The sequence below is a fragment of the Bombyx mandarina genome, chromosome 09 (genome assembly GCF_030267445.1).
Source record: "Bombyx mandarina strain Sakado chromosome 09, ASM3026744v2".
In the NCBI taxonomy this organism is placed as follows: domain Eukaryota; kingdom Metazoa; phylum Arthropoda; class Insecta; order Lepidoptera; family Bombycidae; genus Bombyx; species Bombyx mandarina.
In genome coordinates, this window is record NC_143216.1 from 13,361,592 (window position 1) to 13,387,543 (window position 25,952).

The 25,952-nt window shown below is 34.9% G+C and overlaps 1 protein-coding gene across 3 annotated transcripts in view; it reads left to right on the forward strand.

Annotated features, from left to right (window-relative positions):
• LOC114242137 (uncharacterized) overlaps positions 1-25,952 on the forward strand; it is a 62,675-nt gene that overhangs the window by 10,032 nt on the left and 26,691 nt on the right. The window contains exons 1-2 of one of the 3 annotated variants that reach the window (XM_028173181.2): positions 17,389-17,603; positions 17,699-17,971. The exons of 1 other annotated variant lie outside the window; for it this stretch is intronic. The gene's annotated coding sequence lies outside the window, so the exon portion shown is untranslated. Of the gene's footprint in view, positions 1-17,388; positions 17,604-17,698; positions 17,972-25,952 lie in introns of those variants that run through there. One more of the 3 variants, XM_028173180.2, reaches the window with a different exon arrangement.

The window sequence follows — 25,952 nt, forward strand, 5'->3', positions numbered from 1 at the left end:
CAAGACCTAGGTTTATTATTAGCGTTATCTAAGCTTTGACCGGTTAAATAAATAGTTGGGTAAACTTATAAAATAAACTAATGGTTACCTATTACTAATACAGACGGTGAGACTGTTCCGTTATTAACAGAATTGATACGCAGTTGCTTAATCTCGCGACTAACAATCTTCTGCGAAATTCTTAACGTCTGAAATAATGCATATCGAGGGTTCAAAGGCGGTTCAAAGGAGGTTTAAGCGACATTTCGCTTAACACCTACGCGATATTTATCTTTGAAATCAAAGCTCCTTTTTATTTGGTATTACATATATATTGTTGATACCAAATCGATGTTTTCATGGAACTTCAATTAAGTTTAACCCATTGAAATAGCTCAAGTTTTTTTTTTTTTGTTATAATATTTTTCCAAATTTCAATCTTTAAATGGCTCTCCTGTAAAGTTGCAAAAATGTTGCTTAAACCAAATAGCCTTTTCTTCATCCCTCGATATAGTGACTACAAGAAACGCAAGACGAAACCGTAAAAGTAGTTTGGATTAAATCCACATCTTGCGAGAACCGAAATAAAAATACTATAAAAAAATATTGGTAAATGTTACGTTTTCATGATTACGGGTAAATAACAATTAAAGTAATGCAGTTACAAATTACGAATCGGTCAAGAACCGTTTACCTAAAAACCTAAATACATCGCACATATATATGCACACGAAATAGAAACGAAAAGGCTCGTATAAGTACCCTGTAACCTAGTTGTTTTTTTTATTGCTTAGATGGGTGGACGAGCTCACAGCCCGCCTGGTGTTAAGTGGTTACTGGAGCCCATAGACATCTACAACGTAAATGCGCCACCCACCTTGAAATATAAGTTCTAAGGTCTCAGTATAGTTACAACGGCTGCCCCTTCAAACTTAGGAGAATTGACTTTATAATTCATAATTAATCAATTATTATCTCTATATATCAAGACTGTGATTTATTTTCGTTGTTGACGTCGAACTAATCTGTATTCGCGTTTTTTTTTTCTTAACGCCCACACTAGAGGGCCTCTTTCGTCTGCACGGTCAGTCTGTGTTGGTATCTAATTATCATTTCGCACCTTTAGAATTATAGAGACCCTTTTCGAAATTTTTGGATTTCGTCTTTAATTTAAACAATAGACCTAGAACGACCTTTTTCAGCGACTCTTAGTAATCAAATGACCAGAAGTAGCTTATAAAGGGACAAAGCTATACATCGGTCTCTTTCACTCCGTCCCCTTCCTCTACGTTTTTTCGGTTTGAGAACGTTAATCGATGTTTTCCAAAAAACCTTTTTTTTTGAGTTGGGTCTTTATAATTCTAAAGGTGCGATTTTGTAAAACTGTTTGTTTTACTAGTAGATTTTGTTGTGAGTAAATGTAGGTAGGTCCCACTGTTGCCTCCTGCCTCGAAAGTTTGGATAGCAGGGCGACCCCGTTATGTATCAAATAGTATTTTTATTAACCAACTTCAAAAAAGAAGGAGGTTCTCAATTCGACTGTATGTTTTTTTTTATGTTTGTTACCTCATAACTTTTGACTGAGTGAATCGATTTTGATGATTCTTTTTTTTATTAGAAAGCTGACGCTTCCCGTGTGGTCCCATTAAAATTAAGTCCAGTTCTGATAATGGTATTCATGAGAAAACCATATAAGTCTTAAATTTGCATTAAGTACGTGCGTGACAAATAGATGAATAACTCAATATCACGATTTCGATGATTATTGTTTTTAGTGTATATTAATTTGTTTTGGAATATGTTTTTTTTTTCTATTTGAAGTCGGTTTTTGTTAAAGCATGTCTATTTACAATTATAACGATTTTCCTGGTCGTCCATGAGCAGTTAAGTGGAGAAAAATCGTCATTTACGAACAAATATCAGTGTAAGCATATTTTAACTGTATCAAATTTATATCGATTAAACTTTTTTAAATATGTTTGATACGAAAACACCTTGCCGTTCTTAAGCCTTGTTCGGACTAGGCAAGTATTTTAGTCGAGTACCGAGTAATTTAGTAGCTAAATGTCTCTGAGCACCAAAAATTTAGTCGAGTAGCTTTGTAAATAATTTAGTCAAGTCGATCCAATTTTTTTTTTTCGGCCGAGTAGCGAGTAGTTTAGCCACTAAATTACTCGGTACTCGACTAAAATACTCGCCTAGTCCGAACAAGGCTTTAGAACTTACGTCAGTTGACTCGGTAATTCTTCCAACACCCGTTTTATTCAGTTGTTACTGTCAAATACACCTGCTTCGTTGTTAGATTAATCATGTATGTTCCGTTGGTACGCTTCGCTACGTTTTATACACGTTTTAGAAAATAAATTATTAGATTTGTATCTTTGTTTTGTGTATAACGAAAAATATAGAAAAATCTGCCAGAAATGTCGAGAGACAATAAGCAAATTGACGCGTATCGTACGTAACCTTGACATTTAAAAAAAAAAATCAAAAGGTGAAAGGGCTTACTCAAAAAAAAAAAAAAAAACGCCCTTCTCAACTATTCAAACGAACTTGACCCTGCTGTGGGAAGACGAACGGGCCTGAAAAATGTCCGACTCGCCCCGGAGACCGACCTTCGCAAACTTTTTGTATCAGTTGCTACTTGTACTGTTGCATTGTGTTCATTCGCTTAACCTTGATTTAACATTAAAAAAAAATTGCTGTCTAAATTTAATCCAATGTTGTAGAAATTCACGGATAGTTTATAAATTTTTATTTATTTGTTAAGTTACACCAACAAAGTGATCATCAATACAAAACATTGAACAATTGACAAAAGTTCATGGCAGATGTCACCTCAATTATAGGTGCAATCGACAGTGCATTAACAACAAAAATAAAAAATAAATTATATATTAAGATTTGATTACATTTGATGGAATGCTTAAGATTAATTTATATTTAATTGGGAAATTATTCACAACAGATTTTTCCTGTAAGCTGTGAGACAATTAGAAAAAATATCTATTTCACTTAAAATTAGTTCAGCGCAATCGGACAACTCCGAATTCAACGTGAAACCCTGTTAGTTCGTGGAACTGAAATATGTAGTTACGCACTACAAAGTATCGAATCTCCTCAAGGAGCCCACTCACGAGCTCAACAAAAAAAGCCTTTGCTACAGCAAATTTGATTCGCGATACAATACAATGAATTTACGGTTCGCGTTGTCGCGCCATGGGGCGTGGGGCGCGGGGTGCAGGTCAATGACGCGCCTCGTCCGTGGCCCCCGCGCACCCCTCCCCGCGACTACAACACCGACTACCATCATCTCGGTATTTAGTGCACGAGAGTATTCACCTACCTGTTCGGTGCTCTTCCAGATACGTCTAAAGTGGAAACGTTGACTACGCGTAACTTTCTAGACTGGTACGCTTAGAGGCAACTGTAATTCTATTTTCAATTTCGAAACTCGTTCGATTCTTTGCGGACTGAACCCTTGCTACTATAAAATAATCTATATATTAATACGTGAAGCAAAAACTTTGTATCCCTTTTTACCAAAATTGCGCGGACGGAGGAGAATGAAATTTTCCACACTTATAGAGAATATAGAGAAGAAGTGCACAATGCTAATATTTTTTTTAAATAATGCATAAAATATACATTAAATCAATAAAGAAAACGTTACACACACTACATACCATGTATTTGACGCACACACGCATGCATACTATTTATTGTCAAACTTTTGTTCTTGACGTCTGTTGTCAAATTGAGAATAGATTAAATATTGTTTGTCTTTATTAATATTTTTTATAGTGTAGCCTTAGCGAAATTTGTGATTATAGAAGTACTAGCGACCCGCCCTCGCTTCGCTTCGGAAACATTAAAACACATGAAATCAAAAAAAAAAATTAAAAAAAATTAAAAAAAGTAGCCTATGTTCATCAGGGACAATGTCGGCTTCTAATGGAAAAAGAATTTTTCAAATCGGTCCAGTAGTTTCGGAGCCTATTCGAAACAAACAAACAAATCTTTCCTCTTTATAATATTAGTATAGATAAAATACAATCATAATAGTGTACAAACTTACAATTCCAATTAATTATATTCGGGACCTCTAGTAATAATAATAAGGCTCTTTGCTTCTTCCATGTTCATTCTTTTTTTGAATTCGATTTAAGTTAGAAATAGCGTACGTGTCTGTCAAAATACACGCGACTCTCGATAAGCATGGCGTAACAGGCCGCTTTCGCAAAGTCGTTTCGTAACATTCAATGCCGAAAATAGTCGAAAGTTACTTCACGTTTTGTCCTCCTCACGCACCTCGCTTTCCGGTCAGTTAAAGAAACTATTTTATTAACGGACTTCGTTCTTAATATGAATCCGAAATGGCTAAGTCACTTTATAAAATAGTGTTGGTGGGCCTTCAGAGACGATAACAGCTTTCTTTACTTTTTTATATATTTTTTTGTTATTATCTTTTGTTGCACAATGGAGTGACATTCACTAAGTGAATAATTTCCTTAAATAAACATAATATATAAAAAAAAATCTTAATATAAAAATATTATTATCTGAAATACTACTAATTTCACACATTGTGTTTGTGTGTGAGCTACATTCCAAAACGCGTTTGTAAATAATTGTAAAATGAATCAGAAATCGTAAAAACTTGACCAATAAGAGACCCGGAAGGACAGGGACGTCATTTACATTTTACATCGACAATTTCCTATAGCGGTTGTTAACAACGTTTTTCCTGTGCTTTTCCAATAGCTGCCTCCGTTAATGACAGCTACATGCACATGCGAGACCGTAATGGTCTAAGAAAGGTAACACAGCTATATAAATTAATGACAAAAAAGACAGGAATAAGTAATGTAAAAGCCATGAAATTATTATATATTTTTTTTATTGCTTAGGTGTGTAGACGAGCTCGTAGCCCACCTGGTGTTAAGTGGTTACTGGAGCCCATAAACATCTACAACGTAAATGCCGCCACTCACCTTGAGATGATATAAAAGGTCTCAGTATATCATAGTTACAACGGCTGCCCCACCCATTAAAAACCGAAACGCATTACTGCTTCACGGCAGAAATAGGCAGGGTGGTAGTACCTACCCGTGCGGAGTTACAAGAGGTCCTACCACCAGTAATTACGCAAATTCCTTATTCCTATATTCACCGTGGAAGTCAATCGTGAAGATATCTTAAGTATGTATTTCTTTAGAAAAATTGGTACCCGCCTGCGGGATTCGAACACCGTTGCATCGCTACATACCAATGCACCGGACAACTTATCCTTTAGGCCACGACGACTTCAAGAGTACGTTTCTTAACATGCTTTACAGTTTATTGTTTAGGCTTTTCTGAGATTCCGTTCAGTAATAATAATCTCTACAAAATATGAGGCATGACTTTGTAAGTATAATTTAATATATTTTACTAACTTTAAAAACTGTTTTAACTGCACACGAACGATACGAATACACGAGTATCGTATTCCTAATTTTTTTCAGTTCAAACAGATTTTTTTTTTTATTTAACAATTTAATTCAAAACAATGTTTGTGATTATAAATTATTTATTGAATTAAGCTAATTAAAGAACAGCGTACTTAAAATGTTATTTAATAACTTATCGAGGGGTGAAAAGCTTTATTTGGTTTAATCAAGATTTTTGCAACCTTACAGCAGAGCAGAGAGAGCTGTACATTCTAAAATTTGGAAAAAATAACGTAATAAAAAAAAATCTGGGGGTAAACTTAATTGAAGTTCAATTAAAAATGACGAAGCTTTGATGCTAATACCAAATAAAACGAACATTTAATTGCAAAGATAAATGTAGCGTATTAAGCGAAATGTCGGTTAAACCATATAGCCTTTCTTCACCCCACGTATATGAAGTTTAAAATAATAAAAAATACAATACGAAATCGAAGCAAAAAATAATTTCATATTTTCCTATTCCATCTTATAAGGATATAAGAGCGAAATAATAAAATTATTGTATTGTCGTCGGTACCTGATGCGTATGTTCGGATTTCAAACGAAAGTCTTAAAGAAAAAGTAAAAGTGAAAAATACTCAAAAAATCCGTTACATACAAACACGCATATTCACACACCAAGCTAATAAAATAGTGTTAAAAATATTCAGTATAACTATATGGAATGCTATGATCGTTTTAATACGTCTTTGGTAATGTTTCTCGAACAATACATTAAGGTACAGTCAGTAAATGCGTAGAGCTACGCGGATACGGTTGGGGGGTTAATGGTTCCTTGACAGGGTGTTCACCTTCAACTATACACCGCATAATATATTGTCAATTTTACGACACACAAAGCAAATTACATAGCAACAAGTTTTGTATGTGTACAAACTTTCCGCGAAATATTGCTCAGTTTTTAAAAAGTCAAAAATATAGGTGCCTACGGTAATAGAAATGAAAATAAATTCTGTGTTCATATGGAGAGTTTTATAAACTGGCAACACTGTTGTGACTCGAACAAAAAGTTTCTTTATGCAAACTAAACTCCTATAACTTTAAGACTTACGGCGCTCAAGTAACAAACTATATTACCTAGAAGTTTCAAATCTCGTCATCAATTAGCTTAGACTATTCATTGTTAGTCACGATACTCTTATGCAAAGATGATTAAAAACCAACTAATAAATTTTTTTTAAACTCAACGCATGCCTAGTGAGTCTTTATTAATTTGTTTTTTTTTTTGTTGCTTAGATGGGTGGACGAGCTCATAGCCCACCAGGTGTGAAGTGGTTACTGGAGCCCATAGACATCTACGACGTAAATGCACCACCCACCTTGAGATATAAGTTCTAAGATCTCAAGCATAGTAACAGTATAGTTAGTTTTTTCTTAAACCACTCCCAAAGATAACCTTTTAATTTAATGAAAACTAACAAAAAGTTATCGATACATGCCCGAAGAGAAGGAATGTCCATCGTATCTGATTATCGTGCTTTTCGTGAGAGTAGGACTCCCGATAAAAATCTCCAGCAAGCCAAACATGGACCACGTGTGCACAGAGCGACGACACACATTCCGCTTTTGTATATTTCACGTGTGTATATTTCACTTACGTTGAATCTGTTCTGTTGTTTAAATAAACACATAATCCGTATACTATGTCTGAATGTTTAACAAATATACGTAAATAATTCAATATTAAGCACGCCGGCCGCCTTCACAGTTTGTTGACATTTTATTAATATTCGAGATCATTTACAAGAAATACGGGTTTTTTTTTTGCATATAATTGTTATGTTGTAAACCTTGAGCTCCCAATTCCGTCAGCAGAGGTCGCAGAGTACAGAAATAAATTTTGTTGAAAGGTCAGTACTTTTTCAAGAGTATTTGAAGGTTTATTGACTGAGCAAGAATATAAAATCGAAATGTATGATTTTCAGACGAAAAAAAAAAGCGGAGGGAAAGCTCATAAATACATAAATCTTTTTATGGAACATTTGATAAACAGTTTTTATTTTATTTTCGTTTCGTTTCAGAATTCGAATTTTACTATAATTTACATTACGTCAATTTTATTAACATCACATTAGAACTGAATTGCATTAAGGAATATATTTTTATTTTTATTCTGTCTAGATTTTCGCTGTAAACAATATACTAGAAACTTGGTTACTGGGCTTATTTTGTGCCCGCACAGGAACATGTCATGCATTCCAGTTTAAAAATTGGAGAGACGTTAAGCCATACGAGGCTCATGTCTCATCTTGCGGTGTTCATGCTGTAACTTCTATGCCTCTGATAAGTACTCAACACTATGTAGGTAACGAGCTGGTCTACTCATCTCATCGTTCTCCTGCCCTTCTCCCAGTCACCTGGGGTTGACGCAACATGTTTTCTCCTTCCCTACTCCTCTATCATATACCATTTCTTCGCTCACTCTCCTCTCTCTCTGACACATATCGTCTTCCACGCAATACATCCAGTTCTTCTTAGGTGTGCCTCTTCCTCTATATCCTTCCACATTCATAGTTAACACTATCTTACCAAGCTCATTTTCATTTCGTCTTATCACATATCCATACTATCTCAAACGTACCTTAGCCCACTGAGTTTCTCGCCGGATTTTCTCAGTGGGTCGCGTTTACGATCCAGTGGTAGATTCTGCAAAGCACTGCTCTGGCTAGGGCCAGTGTTAGCAACACTCCGGTTTGAGCCCCGTGAGTTCACCTACATGTTAGGGCGAAGCTGAAATAGCCTCTCAAGGCTATCAGCATAGGTAGGAAAAAAAAATCCCATACGCGCAATTCTCGACTTCTCTGTCACAGGTGCCACTTTCAGACTTTCTCTAACGTATTATTCCGTATTCGTATCCGTATTCTGTCTACTCATTTAGGGTAATCAAAAAAGTTAAAACCTTAAAGTTTATTGAATATTGAAATAGTAGTAATCATAGTTGCCGAACGATGGCGCGGTAGCGCGCACACAACCTTGCGGGCGGCGCGGCGCAGGTCAGATTTTTCGAAGGTCGATGACTCGCGCCTCTAATCGCTGCGAGTTATTATTATTTGTTAACGCACCCCGCCGACAGCGCGAACAATAAACCCGAGTCGCTCGAATACGCGATCGGGAAGCTCCGCTCGTATTATAAAAACTTGCCACTTGTACCCCGTGACAGCGTCTTTCGTGCTTCATTTGTCTCCCCTAACCTGTTCGCTTAACCTTCATAAGTCAAGTCATAATTAACTAAACATACACTGTAAAACGAAATAATAGCTTGTGAATTGGCACACAATGCGGACACGTTGAATCGACATGAAAAATCTACTTACTTTCCAAAAAAAAAAAAAAAACACGTGTACATGCAACATGTGTGTTACCGCCACGTGTTACGAATACCTTATTTGTAATTCACAAGTGTCATATAATTTAGACGAACAATACATAGCGTTCTTTCGTTGATTTAAATGTACCACAACATTGTGTGCGACCTTCGGCTTCCACAACATCTGTGCGTTCGTTAGAACGACTCACAAAAAAAAATTAGTAATACAACGGATATCTTTGTCGACGTCCGTAAAGCTTCGTTCGGACTAGGCGAGTATTTTAGTCGAGTAATTTAGTAGCTAAATATGTCTGAGCACCAAAAATTTAGTCGAGTAGGTTAGTAAATAATTTAGTCAAATCAGTCCATTTTGTTCTATTTTTTCGGGCGAGTAGCGAGTAGTTTATTTAGCCACTAAATTACTCGGTACTCGACTAAAATACTCGCCTAGTCCGAACAAGGCTTAACATGCGATCACGCGTCGCATCGTAAACTACGGGAATCAACCCGAGTACTCACTAAACAAAATCAACAAATATCTTCTGTGATAATCTACATACGACAACTATTAGAATTTGTAAAAATAACCCATAGACACAGCCCACTGAGTTTCTCGCCGGATCTTCTCAGTGGGTCGCGTTTCCGATCCGGTGGTAGATTCTGCAAAGCACTGCTCTTACTAGGGTCAGTGTTAGCAACACTCCGGTTTGAGCCCCGTGAACTCATCTACACACGATAGTGAAGCTGCAATAGCCTTTCAAGGCTATCAGCACAGGTAGAAAAAAAAAAGTAAAAATACTCAAATCAAAAGTTTGACTTTAGCAAAACATTGACATTGCTGTCTCCTGTATGTATGTACTATAGTCAATGTGTAAATGTTCCCTCAAGATTCGAAACGGCTCTATCTATTTGGATGAAACTTTCAGAAAGTCTTAATATTGGCCGAGCGGGCGATCCTGGAAAGTTTGAGTTGAAAACGGACCGGTTTTAATAATAATAAGATTTTAAATAAATATAGCCGAATAATAATAAAATAATTTATTGCCTTTCACAAAGATTAATATTATTACACGTAAATAAATAAAAGAAAAGAAAAAAACGTAAAAGGAGGTGGCTCAGCTGATGTTGTTCAAAGTGGATGCATTGCGAGATTCAAGGCTAGGTACGTGTGCACAGATTAAAAACGTGGTATAAATTACAGTAAAAAAAAGAAATAAAGACAAAAATTAAATTAAAAGATGATAGATGAAAGACTACAAAAATAATCTATTATTATAAATATAAAACAATACTTACATACAACTTATGATTGGTTACTACAATAAAACTTACGATTGTTATGTGCCTTTGTAAGTATTCACGAGTCGCGTGACATAATTGAAACGGTAAAAATACTTTTAATTGTGAGTTTCTCAAGCATAATTAGCGATAGGTCTATATTTTGATAGTAAATAATTTAGAATAAAGCTACTAGAATCTTACAATTGTGAATAGATTCGTGCATAAGGATCTTCTTCTTCTTGTCTTTATCTCACTTTAAGAGGTCGGTGGACCTTCTTTTTTGCTTTCAGTCATCTATGCACTCTCGTAAATCTTCTTTCACGCACTCTATTCAAATGTTTATTAAAATGATCTAAAAAGGTTGAAATAAAATAAATTTGATCTATGTGTTGGCGTTTCTTCTTAAGTTTCGAGGCGTGGGCTGCGTCTAGACTGTTTAATGTTTAATAGCGAAATTAGATATTAAATCACAATTTACTGATAATGCGTTTTGTTTGTTACTGGGTAATAATAATAAACCTTAGAATCCCACGCTTAGAATTGAGAACCTCCTTTCTATATCATTTTAAAAATATATTTCATTTTTAGAATCCATGAACAATAAAAAAAAAAACAATTTATAGTTTTGTCTAGTCCTTCTGGCAATCGGTGTCACTTTAGCATTTTACTCGGAAACCATTTGGGATTTCACTGTTGAAATTGGCTGAGTTGGTTGGTTGGCTGAATTGCCATACAACGGCATTATGTAATATGAGAAAATTAAAATTATGGGTGGCCGAGCGCCAATTTGACGTAACTCACACACGTCACTGAGGAATAACAAAAATATCTTATATAGATTCGATCCAAAAAAAAAAAACAAGAACTTAATGTACAAAATGTAAATTACGTAAAGTCTAAATCGATTCCAATGTCATCCTCGGATAAAAGCAATAAATAAATATATGTACGTTTCTTTTCTGTTGTGTTGGGAACAGGTTTTTGTTATCTGTCAAAGAAAAGATTGTGTCTTACGTTTAAGCGGCCCGCAACCCCATGGGCAGGTCAACTACCTGCGAGCACAGATAATGTCGGGTGCGCGATTGGAAGGGACCGAACTCTAGAGAGAAATTTTAGAACAACTTACATTTCTATAACGCGCTTTTATCGGCTTTACACATATATGTATGCTTGTTTGTATAGAACTGAATCTTTGAACGTCACTTGTTTCAACTTGAAGACGTTAGATTAACTTGAAAATTTGCACACGCATCAAGACCCGACGACACGACAATAATTTTATAGCTTCGCTCTAATATTCCTGATCAGTATCAACAGGATGAAAAAAATATTAAATTAATTGCTATTTAAGCTTTCTTTTAGTTATTAAATCACATATCTATACTAATATATTAATCTACACTAGTTTTTACGGATGTTTCCTTATAACTACTGAACCACGCATCCGATTGACTTGAAACTTGGTATCCATGTAGAAAATACATGCACTTAATGGATAGGCTAATATTTATATGAGTGTTGAAATCCCTACACCAGTTGCGGGGGCGTTAATGATGAGAAATAATAATGTTAATCTTAAATGGCCAGCGAAGCGGACGGGTACGGCACAGCTAGTATTATATTATAATCTTGAATAGAACATAAATATATTTAATACAAATAATTAAGTACAAATTCCTCTAATAATTATTGATTTTTAAAGACTAGCTGAAGTTACAAGCCTTACAGAAATACGCACGATTTAGCGTCTTTTTAAATATTATATTCAACAATTAAGACAATTTGACGCGTTGCTATCAATAATCTTTTACACAATTTATTTCTTTTTCGAGTTCATTGCTTAAAAAAAAAGAACGTCACATCGATTGCATAATATGTAAACAACAATTAAAGTATATTGTACTGCAATGACGTCTTTATCTAGGTTACAAATATGGACAAGTTAAGAACATTTACAGTTACAGCCGCTTGATTCATTCAACAGTATCTAGCTATGATTTATTCGTCATTACAACTTTAATTTATTCAACAATAAGTGTGAATACAATTTACTATAAACGATTATCGAAAATTCACAAACCTAGCAGTAGTCGAAAAAAAAAAAATAGCAAATTCGCTGACCTACTGACCCAATTGAGGCGTCCGTGAGTACGGCAAGGTTAGTTAGACTCGTGCATTCAGTTTGTTATCACTCGCTTTGAATAACACCTTCTTTAGTTTATTAGCTCGCTATCCACTCAACGAAGCGACATGTTAATAATATGGTACTAGAACTAGAGTCTAGTAACTAGAAACTTGTTTAGTAAGGTATTACGATATTTTATCGATCTCTATGGGGTACTATGATACTCAATGGCTTAACTTTTGATACGAAACACTGTATTAACAGCCGCTTAGGCTATGGTAGAATGAACATGTTCTTACAACAAGGCCTATATAATTATTAATTAAAATATTTAACAAAGAATTAAATTCAACTTATACTTTAATGTATAATGAATGAACGACCTTGAGATGCTGACGGTAGCGATATGGGATCATTGTTAATAGATATGCGAAGGCTAGTTTTTAAATAGCCTATGCGGGCAAACCTATAATAATTGGCTCGCCGGGTCCTCATTGTCACAGCTGGCGAATGTGAATATGGCGAAATATTCCGAAGTACCGCCAACAAACTTATAACTACTTATGCCGTTTACTCTCGTGTTTTTTCACTGTAATTATGTTATTTCCGACTTTTCGTATACTTTATATGTTTCGTGTTCACGGATGATTGAAACGCCGGAAGCAGTATGAAACTTTAATATGACGACAATAGAAAAACGCGAGATAATTATGTTTATGACTGCCGAAAACACTAACCACATATATATCTCACCAACTATTTATGTATATCTCTTGAGACTCAAATCATCGCCTCATCTAAGATGCAGTTGACCCCGCTGGACTACAAGTGCGTCAAAACTCATCACCTTATAAATTATTTATATTTCGGCTAGGTGTATAATTTATATTATATACAGAATTTTGAATGTACATTGAAAATATTACAAAAAATATATGAATCAGTGTTTATTACCTACCTGACCCGAAATCATATTTTTTGTGTCGATTTTTTTTAATGCTCATTCGAGCAACACGCAAAAACTATTGGATCGATTTTGAAGAACATTGATGTTTACAAGTATACTTAACTTAGTAATCTGTACAAAAAATATATATGTGTAAAATATAAATGTGTAAAAAATATATATAATAGATGACCGGTCCGGTCACCGTCCTGGCCGAACCCGTCGCTTGCGACGAAGGGCTCGGCGAGTAAATTACCTCATAGACACAGCCCACTGAGTTTCTCGGCGGATATTCTCAGTGAGTCGCGTTTCTGATCCGGTGGTAGATTCTGCGAAGCACTGCTTTTGCTAGGGCTAGTGTTAGCAACGCCTCCGGTTTGAGCTCCGAAAGCTCATTTCACGCTAGGGCGACGCTGAAATAGTCTCTCAAGGCATTATCAGCATAGGTAGGGAAAAAAAGATGAGAAGTTATAGTCAGAATTTGACAAAGACATAGTTTACCGTCAGTAACCTAACTGCTAACGAGCAATGGACGCAAAATAAATACAATCACTGCGAATTGTCGCCTGTTTCTAAAAAAACAACATCTGAATTCAAGTAGGCTATGTGACACAAAGGCAACTTTATCTGAGAGAAAAAGAGCGATATAATTGTGGAACAATAGCAATCTCTAAATATCTGTTTTTCATTTGGAAAAAAAAAATGCATATAATTTTTCGTACTGTCATTAGACAGAATGTTGGGTTGTTGAACTGTGTTTACCTTTGTCATTATCATTCATCATTGCGAAGATAAACTTTAAATGAATACAGCAATAATGATAAGGGAAGTTTCGTTGAATGCTATTTTATAGATAAACGCTTTTATCAATCGTCGTTTTGTTGTTATGAGCAATATAATAATTCTTTTTAATATTTTATTGTTGTAATGAATCGTGAATGAGTTAAGTGGTTCAAGTTTTCATCTCGTCCTATCGGTACGACGTGTATGTGTGTGACAATATTGATCTTATATACACATCCTACGAATAAATGATTATGTATTTTAAAGAGGACTATTATATTCAGATGGCGAAGATCGAGCCACGAATCAACGTATTTTTGGTTCGGTCTTCGGTTCAGTGGCACGTGTTAGAATTATGTCCTGTGTGTTTAGTTCGAGTTTTTTAACTTCTCGATCGCGTAAAAGTTAACTTAACGTAAAAGTTAAGTTAACTTAAGAAGTGGACTTAAGAAGCGGACTGATGAAGTTCAAGACTCTCTTGATGATTTCCATTATTTTTTCTCCTACCTAATCGTTGGTAGCCTAAAAGCTATTCCAACTTCACGCGGACCCGTGAGCTCACGGGCTCAACCTGAGAGAATTGCTAATACTAGCCCTAGCAAGAGTAGTGCTGCGCTGAATCTACTACCGGATCGGAATCGCGACCCACTGAGAGAACATGCGACGAGAAACTCGGTGTTTATGCCTATAGACGACATTTCATTCGCTTACATTCCTATTATAATACCCATTTACAAATATACATTTCTTAATTGCTCATTCTTCTACTATTCATGTTACTTCGAGAAGTAGTGTTGCTATCTAATTATATTCTAATGGGGTAATAGGAATAATAGTTAAATTATTATAATGAAAGGTTTTATTTGGTAATTAAGAACATAATAGGATTTTAATGCGATCATTACTTGTTTTAAGGTTATTAACAGGAACATATTGACGGCCCATCTATTTATTGGGTCAGAGGGCTCATCTATATGTCATACGTTTCCTTCATATTATGGTAAACATAGTTCACCTTCCGTTTTTTTAATTAGTTAAAATCACACGAAAATTAAATATTTGTCTAATAATAGTGCGAATGTTTTTTTTTTTTTATGTACAAAAGAAACCCGCTTGTACCGGTATCGGATGCCATTGCATACAGTTGCGCCCAAATAATTTAGTTTAAATGTTACATACAAATTTCGCATTATTCTTAAACTAAGTAAATGATGTGGAGTATAATGCGTGATCTTATATGAATTACACGCTGCCCCTCGTATTACGCTAATATTCAATTAACTTACATTATATTTAAATACATTGTATAATAGTTAAAGTAGAACATGTTAGCAGAACATTATTTTAAAAAAAAGAGTATAATTTCCAAGGTTTTTAATTTAATTTCGAATACTTGAGTACATTTAGGTCATTACATTTTCAAACTACACTTCTCTGTGAATAGCCAATGCTGACATCCAAAATAATTATCTTTATTTATTTATTTTATTGCCTTTGTAGGCAGACGGGCATACGGCCCACCTGATGGTGAGTGGTTACCGTCGCCCATGGACTTCAGCAATGCCAGGGGCAGAGCCAAGCCGCTGCCTACCAAATCTTACCTACCTAGCTTCTAAAACTGTTCTATAATCGATAAATAATTAAGTCAAAATACTCCCTAAGAATTGCGTAATTATGTCGAAACAAGTGAAATTCTGCTGCAAACCGACTTGCGATGATAATGATGATTTGGAGTTAACGCGCGACCTCCTTACGCGAAACGCGTAACGGTATTGAGGTACCCCGACTGAGGCTGTGGCGCTTCGGACAGTGCAAACTAAAACTATGGCCGCTTGGAAAGTATTTCAACAGTCACTTTCTCTAGAACAGGTCCCAGTCTCGATTGAAACGCGAAAGAACGTGCTCACGCGGTGCCATCGCAAATCGCTAGCTGTGCAAATAAGCGAAAGAATGTTGAAATACGTGATAGATGCCTGACCGGCTTACTCACAAAGCTATCCGACGACGTGCTATTGAGATTGAGGTTCGTAGACGCTTAGACCAACCTTATCATAACTATTTCGTTGCAAAAAGTTCCTTGTTATATCGATTTTATTGAATTCGCATGCGTTTTTACTGAAGAGTGATTATGACGAGCTGTGATAACATCTGTGACCCTTTTTCTAAATAATTGATAATGTTATACTTACCTATTCCGTAGACTAAATCGCAGAGATCACAGCGTATTTTACGTATAGTTCAGCGGTTTTTTTATCTGCTTAAATAGATAAAACTATACCACGCTAAATGAAGATTAAAATCGTGTTAAAATCCGTTTATAAGTTCGTCCTTAGAAATGTGTACATGCGAATTTGGGCATTGCCCCGTATAGATGAACAGTTTCCGTAGACAAATAAAATCAGAATGACTAAACTAAATACAATATTATAATCTAATATTAGATTAAAATGTATTTTAAAGTACCTACCTAATAAATTATATTATTTATTATAAAAATCCTTCCCCAACTGATTCTGTTATCGTGGTAGTGAAAGGAACGTCTTATAAATTTTTGCCACGAGTTACATCGCTGTCATAAAAACTGGCAAGGCAATGACTCGGCAAAGGAATGAAAAAAAATCTCTGGTGTGCGAGCGAGAGAGGTTAAGAACCAAACAAGTGCGTTACCCCCGCGAAGATTAAACTGCACATTTATTTTTATTTATTGTCGATGCATAGAAGCGGTTTAGCTGTCGTCTCAAAGGTCGGAAAATAGAATTGGTATTAACCGATAATGACTTCATTTAAAATAAGGAAATTTTATTTCAACCATTACGAACACGTGAAAAGAATTTATAAACCTGCCAACACACATGATACTATCATAACAATAATAACGTCGACGTAGTATCTTTAAATATTTTGTAAACTGTTAAAAATATAAAATTTGTTACGAATAATATTCTCTAATACATCTTTTTTCATATATATTTTCTGCTTTTCTGAGTACCGAATGTGTTGTAAAGATAAATTTAGATTAATGAGATGACCTTCACTATAATTCCGGCAATACATTGGAAGACGTGTCTGTCGCAAAAGTATAATATATCAGTAGCGAGATCGTTAAAGTTGACGACCATCCGTCGTCATCAAAAAGAAGTACGTACATTTTTTAAATAAAATGTATGTACACTAAACTTTTCTAACCGATACTTCGTGCAATATGCGGCCAGGTTAAATTGTTTGACCATGAGAGGACCATGAAGGTTGACTTGCTCATTATTTGTATTATACCCACATGACAACGAAATCTAATAAATAAAAAATTGTTATATTAAAAGTGAAGGAATTCTTAGAAATAACTATCGTTTGGTTATATCACATAAAAACTGCTCAAACTCAAGAATCAAGCTGTTGAACAAGTGCTGACATTGCTGATGTGTGTGTGTCGAGCTAATAGGTCGACCAACCAAAAGCAACCAACCAGTCAACCAGTCGCTCTCCCTCCCTCGCACTGTACTGTCCTCCGTCTGCTCCCCTCCTTCGCTCCTCACCTATGCGCCAGCCCGCGGCCCGCACTCCGCAACCCACCCGCCTGCCAGTCAGCGTTAAGTTGTCAAACTCTTTGCACGTATTAAGGTGTCGTTGGCATAGACCTCTTTACGTCATAGTTAATTTTGTGCTCATTTTAAAGCGAACACTATTCAAGTAAGTAGTTCGTGCTTTATCACACAAAATCAATTTAACTTCCGTGATCATCATCGAAAAGTCATAAAACTTACTACCGCTTTGTCTTGTTACAGGTACCTACTTGGAATTGGGTGTGAACCCAGATATGGTGTGTTGTTTCCATGTAATCTCAATATTGCTCTTTTATTGAGACAACATTTAGTGGAATATTTGTGAAGTTTATTTATTCAGTGTTTGTGACGCTACATTTGGATCGAAAATCTAATCACAGTAAAGTGAAGTGTTAGCTGGCATCTGTTACTTTTGTGTAGATGATTATGCTCTAAACGAGCTAAGTGATTTGTGTTTATTGGATTGCTTGGATTCCTAATTCCTAAATGGCTAATGTAAGTAAATTTAGTTAATTATTTATAAGTCGAATATAATTCACGCTTCCAAACAGTATAAAAGTTTGAAAAAATTCTTTGAGTGAAATTATGTCTCGTCAAACACCGAAATTAGGTCACTAGATATTTTAATACAGATTGAAATGAAGCCAATTTATAAATAACAATGCGTACATAAAGAATGTTGAAAATTTTTACGAACAAGTAATTATAAACTTTTTTAATATGTTTGTTAAATTGAAAAATAGAATTCAATCTAAGGCTCAAGTTATTGAACACATTAAATTTTCAAACTTAGTTAAATAATGGTGAGAAAAAAAATTTACTACGTACTATCGCAACAATTGAACTTAAGATTCCCGACCGGTTATAAAAATACGAAAATCAGGAAAAAAAAACTAACCGGTCGCGATGTCGAAACAACATAAGCGTTATAATCATCAACACTTATTGTTTGATCATTTCATTGTTGAGTTTCTTTCTTCACTCATTCAAATTAGTCATTGTGAATTGCTGAGCAAGGTCACAAATTGGTCACAAATGAGATATCGAGATCGCGAATATACGGACGCCATCTTTGAAAATTGACTGGCGCGCATTGTGGCCTCGTGTGGATGCTCACTAAAATTAGAAAAGGTGACATTTTTAAACATTTCTCACAATATTAACGTGTTTTGTTTAAGTTATATCTCTAATATATAATTTAATCATGACAATTTTGTATGAGTTAAAAAAGTCTAAGAAGCAGATTGCTTGCCCTACCTCAATGTACCTAGCTACCATTATCCGCGAAGACAAGGGATAATTTATCGAAAATAGTATGAATTATAAATTTTTGTACGTAACTAACCTCCACTATTAAGTCTGGAGGATTCGATAAATAAACGAAATGTCGTCGTTTCTAGCTGAATCGTACCAATCTAAAACTATTTGAAAGAACAGAAACTACAATTATTGCGTTAACTTCGCCGAGGTGAGAGCTGTGTGGGTTATTGAGTTGCCTACGTACAATACATGAGTGATAACTGGGTCAAGGCGCGACCACGGATGGCTTGCGCTTCCTACTCGCAGACACACGACATAGGAAGGCACTCATTAATCGAAGTAAACATATCTATTTCTATTATTTAAAAAACCTTCTAATACATTTTAGTGTATATAATATAGTAACCTCTACAGATCTATTTTATATTTAAGGAGGCCATCAACTGACATTCAGTCACGTGAAGTTTTACGAGTAGAGTAGTTCCGTTTTGAAAAAATATATACAGATAAACAAATTATTGTCTATGAAACTTTTTTCGTTTAATGACAAATGACACGAACGGCTTATTTATGAGACGTAAAAATGTAAACGTATTCTTCGCGAACGTCCTAGTTTATTATCGTGGCACTTGTTTCATTTTAGGTCAAGGATTCCACTGATATATACATGAAAAGATAATTGATATCTCATATTATATACGATCCCTAAATCTGAATAAAATACGGTTAGAATTATATCGGATGGTTATATCAGTAGAACAATTCGTTAAGTAGTATGTAAACAAACGAAAAACTATATTAAGTGGTTGAAGATAAGAGCAGTTTGCACTAGTTCGTTCCCGTGCACCGACCTACATAGATACCGACTATCTTAGTACTGTACGATAACTGCGACCACTTTCTCTATGCGCTCTATTTAGTACAATGTCTTCACAGTTTTGTTTACCTACTCAACTAAAGATTGTCATGCTGTTCTAGCGAATGTTAGTTCTAAATGAAATTATTTTCATCGTTATTTTGAAATGTCGAATTCAGTCCCAATTAAAAACCTATGCTTTTCCTATATTTTGTATTTAGGCGACAATATATCCATGAAAGTTTATACACGACAGGGAGTCTTAAGTTTTGTGTCTACCTAAGCCTATTCTTTTCAGTGCGCTTGTAATTATGTTAGATTAAAATAACAGAATAGAATCGCGTTTAATCGCCTGTTGGTTAATACTTTATTCACTCATAAAAAGACCAAACAAATATATAGACGATTTTACGAAAATAAATTGAAATCTATTCAAAGACAAAGATTTATAATCGTTTTAATTCAATGACACAATTCCTTATTTCATATAATGACATCAACGTTTAAGGACACGTTAAAAATTCTATACTCTAGTGATTGGAACAGAATATTCCCATCTCAACTCCCATCAAAAACTTCAAATGGCTTACCGAAATTTATTGATCGAGTCTATGTATATTTTTCAAAACATGTGCTATAAATTATAAAAATAATTATAGATATGGCTTAAGCTTGATAGCGGTTTTAATGAATACGACATCAATCTATTGTACTCAATTCATGCGTCACGTCATGAAGACGGTATATCGTTCCAGTAAAATTTGAAATACCAATATGGGTAATGTAACATTGACTTTCACATTTTGTGGCGTGTGATGTAATGTGCACCGGCCTCCGCGCAGCTATTGCTATTAGGTAAATGTTGCACGCGGCAGCTTTCACCCCACTTTCACCTACCTATACTTCCGCGTTAACATTTTTGCGTTTTGTGTTCTAGCTCCTTTTAAAATTATTCTCTTCTATTATTATTACTGGTGGTGGAACCTCTTGTGAGTCCGCACGGGTAGGTACCACCACCCTGCCTATTTCTGCCGTGAAGCAGTAATAGTAATGCGTTTCGGTTTGAAGGGTCAAATTCAAATTCAATTGTGGATGTCTATGGGCTCCGGTAACCACTTCATCATTTTCATCATTGTTTGTTCTATGGAATATGAAGTTGTGAATAAATAAATAAAAATGATATAAGTTTGTTATGTGGTTAATTTTCCTTATGGAAACAATTGTATTATTGTCGAAATAAATTCCGAATTATCCGAATGGTTCTTATTTCCGCGTACAATAATAAATAGTAGGCACGCGTTTATTTCCGCAAGTTTATTGTACAACGTTCGATATGCGATTACCACAATCAAGGTTCAATAAGTCTCTAACGTTATCTCCGGGCGATAACATTAAATGCCTCCTCTGACTCCCAACGAATACAATAAATTTAACGTAATGTTTGAATTGTTTATTTATGCTGGCGTCCGTCCGGTTGTCGACCACGATTCCTGCCACTTTTTTCTACTTTATCAAAATATGACCAAGACAAAACCGAAAATGTAATACATAAAATGAATGAAGTATTGAGTCATTAGTGATTTTGGTCGAATGGCGACCACCAAGCGAACAGTGGTTAACTCGATTTGATTATTTTAATGGTCTTACAAGCGAAGACTGACTGACGACAGGGAAATATTAAAAGTATCTGGAGAAAAGTTGGGGCGTCGTGCAGGACTCTTCTGATGAGTAGACTGATTATTATTTTTACTAGTGGTAATAGGTGGGTAGGAAATATCATCTTTTACTTTCGCAAAGTTATATACTCGTAATACAATTGAAACTTAGACGTCGTGTCTCAAGGTATCTTGGGACTCAATTTGTTTTGTCCATGGGCTCCAATAAATCCTTCAATAATCGGTAGGCCCTGAGCTTCGTCTGCGTGACGTAGGCAACGGCTTGTCTATGGCATTACTAACGTCCGTCATCGACAGTGATCACTCACTCACGAGTGCCTTATGCTTTCAACGGTAATCAAAATAAATTTACTTCCTACAGTGGCTCAACGATCCGATAAGGATCTTGGCCTCCAACACGAAACGTCCATTCGTCATTCGTAAGGAACGAATGTAGATATCACGTCGGAACATCTAAAAATGAAATACAAATTTACTTAAGAAATAGTCTTATTATTGATTTATAAATTTTAATATCGATAACCAAATTTATTTCTATAAGGAAACATCACGTAAGCTATCTTTGTGTGTGGGTTATTCATTGAAAACAAAAAAATGTATAGACACGATTTCCTAAAACATATTCCATTGTAGTGGATCTTTTTTTGCTCGTTTGGATCCGTTGCAATCTGTGTGCTTAGTGCGAGTTTTTTAACGTTCTCGATCGCGTAAAAGTTATTCAAATTTGTATGCAGTTCGAACAGCGCCCCTAGCGGCAAACGCAAGCACACGTTCCAACTCAATACAAATTGGAGTTAACTTTTACGCGATCGAGAATGTTAAAAAAACTCGCACTAAGCACACTCACTGCACTCGACCGCTGGGGTTCGATAGACCTCTTGTCATCGTCGGTCTAACAAAAAAAAAAAGAAATAAGACGTATTTAATCTACGACGAAATCAATTTAGGCTAATGAATGTAATTGAAAGATTTGAACACGAAACATGCTTATCGTTTTCAAAATGTACCAAATCGAACACAAAGTAGGTTAAAATCCGAATTAATAAACAGGCTGTCGCACGCTGGTTTAAATGTGTCGTTCCTAAATTATTTTCAGAAATTTTCGAGTTATTAACCCAATAGTATTAGGGCTGCCTATTATACAAAAGCACGGATGTCCAAATTATATTTTTATACTACGTAAATGGAAGTATTTTAGAAAATGCCAACGTCAGCAGATCTAGCAATGAACGTTTAAACCATTTTCTTGTAGCTGTTGAAAGATAAAATTTTCGGAATACCTATTATTACACTTTTAGCCTTATTTTTTATTTTCTGTCGATCAATATATGCGTCGTTTCTCAAAGTGATATTATGTGTCGGGATTATAATGCATACATTCCTAACACAAATAATAAACACCGTATTATTGAATTTCTCAGAATACAAAGTTGCACACACACACACACAGGTTTCGACATCGGTGACTCATATTTATCGTAAACTTGGTTTTATACCCCAAATTTGTTCATGATAAGTCTATACGTTGAATCAACATAGGAAAGGTGTTAACTCTTGGCAAATAGGTTTAACTTTTTATTTAAATTATATAAGACGTGTTAAGATCAGGCAGAGCGTAGACTCGATACCGAACGTCCATTACGAAAAAAAGACTTGTTAGTTTATTTCTAATTAATTGTATCATATTTACATACGTATTATGCATACAATTTAAATACAACTGTTAATAAATTATGCAATCAATACATTGTTTGTAAAACCAAGTAAAAATGGGGAAATAGTTACAAAAAAAGATCGACTTCATTATTCGATAAAAGGTTATACATACTTATATAAGTAAAACCAGTGAATAGCGTACGACATTGGCCCGGTGACCGATGTTGCAACTACTAACTCGTTTGCAGTTGGTTCGTTTACACAATTGCATTTGAAATGTACTACTGTGCTATGCCAGCAGACTCGTTACATCTTTGTAAGTTTATTGCGCACGTAATCAACGTAATACATAACAATTGAATACAGGAAATTTCGGTCTATAAAAATAAAAGTATACATTTTAGTTTGCTAATTGTGAAGTACTTAAGTGAAATCGTGAATCGTGCATGTGAAATTTCGAAAAAAAAAAAAACGCAGTATATACGATACCGCCGAAAACAAATGTACGTAATTAAATAATAAATTATAAATGTCGTTAATTTTTTCGAGTAGTTAATGTGATTGTAATGTTTCCTTATTGATCGGAGTATAATAGGAAAAATACTGTTAATTTTATATAACGAAACTCTTTTTTTTTTTCATAAACTTCGTTTATGTCATTATCAGTTTTTGTTTTTCTCTACCTAGGAGAGAATTGCTAACACTAGCCCTAGCAAGTGCAGTGTTTCGCTGAATTAACTACCGGATCGGAATCGCAACCCGCTGAGAAGATTCGGCTAGAAACTCAGTGGATGGTTATCAGTGATAATAGTGCTAATACATCGTGAGCACTCTTGAAGTAGGCCAATGTAAGGTACCCAATTATATTATGAACTGTTTAATGCTGCAGAGGAGCCAAGTTAACCGTACTCGTCGAACTCGACAAAGAGTTTGCCGTGCAACCTAACCCATGAATCAGCTCGCTGAGTTTCTCAGCGGGTCGCGATTCCGATCCGGTAGTAGATTCATTCGCGAAGCAGCTGCTCTTGAGCTGTTAGGTCTCCTTCGGAGGCGCTTGGGCAGCTGTTACCAAATCCCACCCCTCCTGGCTGAGCCTTTGCTCGCCCACCAGTCCTGGTGAAACTGGAAAGGCCTCCGAGCCACCAGTAATCCTTCAATCATAAAAAAAGGAGCCAAGTACCTCATGAAGAATTGATGAAGATTGAATTTTGAATTTCATGACCCAATTCTATTACAATAAAACCTGTAGAAGTAACTGTAAACTCAAAAGTATTCGAAACATTAGAAATAATAGGCAAATTATTAATGAGGCGACTAACAACTTATTAGGCGATTAACTACATAGTTCCAAAAAAAATCATTTGGTAGTGGTTAAATATTTTAGCAACAATTATATTATAATGAGCTACAAAACATAAGATCTATAATAACTAAATAACGGCTGCCACTATAAGATAGTAAATATATTAAACAGGAAAAATGAAATAATATGTGAGGTATTAAAAATAATGACTTGGCAGCTAATATTAACAGTGGGATATCAAATATTGTATTATAGTAACTATTGGCTACCATATAAAAATACACTTTCGGGCAGTAATTTCAAGCAACTATAAAAATTAAAACGGGTCCCAATTTTAAGTATTAGAAGATTTAAAAATCCTAACTGGTTCTTAGGAGCAGCAGCAACTCCTTCACCGACTACTAACAATGCTTTGGAAGCTTTCAACAAGTCAATCAAAGATCATAATATGATGCGGGAACGCTTTCCCTTATCACGATTCCTTACTGTGGCAAGCGAGATGGTTACACAGTGGTCTAATGATATCAATGAAAATTCATTCCCAGAAACTCATAATATTGAATTAAAAGAATGGACAGAAGGATATTGTTGGGCAAAACAGAATGTTAAAGTAAAGAATTTAATATCTGACTTGTCCTCAATTCTTTAAAATATACATACGGCTAAAACTAACCACTCCACCTTTAGAGGCAAAATTGATTCCGATTGGACTCAAAAGAAAACGTGAGCGCCCTACTAAATCAAAGCCTGCACTAATATTGCAATAGCTTTTTTTGTTAGTTGTAGTACTTTTTATCTACCTTGATATAGCTTCTTTCATTTATAATGTTTCATAAATAAATAAAGATAATTGTTCTACTTTTGTGCCTTTTACTGTTTACCGTTAAAAAAAATAATAGTATAGACCAATAATATTTTTTGCATGCCGCAATTTGCATTATTTAGACCTTATAAAATGTCGCAAAGAGTATGTTTTTTATAACTATGTGCATATTTTATTCACATCTCAGTTAATTTTATAAAAAATCTCATTGTATAATATATAAAGGCCTATTCTCTACTTTATATTCGCTGCCAAGTTGTCGCCTAACAATAAATTCAGTTGCTTCACCAAAAAATCACTGCCAATTTAAATTTAAATAAAGCGAATATAGCGAATAGAATACAATATAAAGTTGCTACTTTATACTTAAAATGCTATTTTACTGTAGCTGCCTAACCCATTATTTTTGCTACCCGTTTTAATTATTTTTAAAATCCTAAACGAGATTAGTTTGTCGCCGCGTTAAATACATGCCGAAATAATATAATGAAAGTAATAAATGCGAGATTAAACCGTAAAACTAGTTTTAATTATGCCTACGGCTTGCGAAAACTCTAGAAAATATAATACATTATAGTTACGTTATTAAGTATAATTGACGTATTTTATTTCTTAACATATAACCGTAATTAAACGGAATATTCAAATCATTGATGTTCAAGAATAGAAACGTAAGGGGGAAATGGAATAAAGTTATGTAGTAAAAGTTCCGTTAGATTAATTTAAGAATGAACACGACGAATATTTTTTTAAATGTTACTTGCGTAGGTCGCTTTTACTGACAACGGCAGTTAGCATAATATTAGGCGTACAATTATAATAATATCATTAAAGACAAAGCATCGTTGAGAATTTACCAAATGAACGTAGCTTGAAAACCAAAAAACTCCGTATCATCAATT